Source organism: Aplysia californica, unplaced genomic scaffold (genome assembly GCF_000002075.1).
Source record: "Aplysia californica isolate F4 #8 unplaced genomic scaffold, AplCal3.0 scaffold00720, whole genome shotgun sequence".
In the NCBI taxonomy this organism is placed as follows: Eukaryota; Metazoa; Mollusca; class Gastropoda; order Aplysiida; family Aplysiidae; genus Aplysia; species Aplysia californica.
In genome coordinates this window covers 170,952-172,339 of record NW_004797990.1, presented here as the reverse complement: position 1 = coordinate 172,339, position 1,388 = coordinate 170,952, and the positions used below count along the sequence as shown (strand labels likewise).

At 41.1% G+C, this 1,388-nt stretch overlaps 1 protein-coding gene and 1 long non-coding RNA gene across 3 annotated transcripts in view; both read left to right on the top strand.

The window, feature by feature from the left end:
* Window positions 1–1,388, top strand: part of LOC101859817 (serine-rich adhesin for platelets) — a gene marked incomplete at its 5' end in the record, with an annotated part of 209,444 nt that overhangs the window by 46,710 nt on the left and 161,346 nt on the right.
* On the top strand, window positions 14–1,337 carry LOC118478601. 2 transcript variants are annotated; one of them, XR_004859165.1, is made up of 2 exons: window positions 14–131; window positions 964–1,337. It is a non-coding gene; the product is annotated as an uncharacterized LOC118478601 (long non-coding RNA). The 2 variants fall into 2 exon arrangements; XR_004859164.1 differs by having other exon boundaries at window positions 14–207.

The following is a 1,388-nucleotide window of genomic DNA, read 5'->3' as shown; positions in this document are numbered from 1 at the left end:
CTGTCCGAGAAATCACTGTCGTCCTCCGTGGCGGAGTCGAAAAACCCGATGCCTCATTTGGCGAGATTTGCTGGCGGAAGGCGTTTAGAGGAATTCTAATTCTCTCCTCCTGGTGGAGTGTTCTCCTTGTGGTTTGGCCTGTGGTGTCTTCCTGTTTGGATTTGTTCTTGACGTGTGGTCATTTTACCTGACTGTCGCTGGACTGTTGTGAGAGCGGCTCACGCTTAAATATCTGTCCGCGGATTGTTTGCATTTTCATACATTTCAGTCCTGTTTGTATCTGGAAAGAAAGTGGAAAGTGGGTTGGGACGGGGTGTGTGTGTGTGGGGATGGGGGGTAGGGGATAGGAGATGAGGTGTGACTCAAAGCTACACAACAACAACAACAACAACAGACCCCAGACCCCACAAAAAACCAGAGAAAAGAAAGAAACCAAAAACGAGGCATTATTTTGACATAGTTGCATATTAAAAGATGAAGAATTGAACATGAAGACTATTGCAATAATTTGTAAAAAAAATGAAAATCAAACAATACATTAAAATACGACTTCCTTCAAACTAGACCGATATTGTTTTTTGTCTCTCAACTGTTAGACTCTTAAATCGATCAGACAGAATTGTCTCCATGGAAAAATGTACTTTTAATATGATTCATATTAAACCTTTCTACCCCCCACCCCCTTTCCTTTTAGTTTTCTTTTTACGATGCGCATGTTTGTGACAGTGGGAGGTTGGCGGGTGCTCTGGTGTGGTTTGCATCTTCTTTCCTATCAAACATCTATCTTCCTTATCTCCCCTTCTTCCTTTTTATGTTTGTTACTCTCTTGTAGCACCTCTAATCTATTCTGGCTCTCATATGACCTTATGCTGTTGAGAGCGTCCTAAAACCTCAACTAAAAAAAATGTTTGTGACTGGAGGATGTGCCGTATTAACGTGTGCTTTGTCTTCGTTTCGTTCCAGTGATACTAGATCTATATTCCTAAAGAAACTGTTACCGGAGATATGTGGCCGTGTTCGCTGTAACTTCCAGGAAACTATTACTCAAAAGCAACTTTTTCCAACTCTTTTCTTTAAACCAATGAAGTAGTTAGTTGCCCTCACAAACTGTACCGATGCGAAGAGATAAATCAAATCATCGATGTCTTGATTATGTTGTGACTGTGTTGCCAACCGGAGAACTCGTTCTGGTGACTGTGTGTTTGCATTCCAGGGCAATTTGATTGAGGGGCATTTTATAGCTAGGTCTAATAATACCCCTTTTCATTCCTTAGATAGAATTTAAAACAAAAAGGACTACAAAAACAACAACAAAAACAACAACACAGAAAAAAGAACAAATTCTCAGCGAATTAGCAAGCACCGTAACGTAGACAACCCCCCCCCCT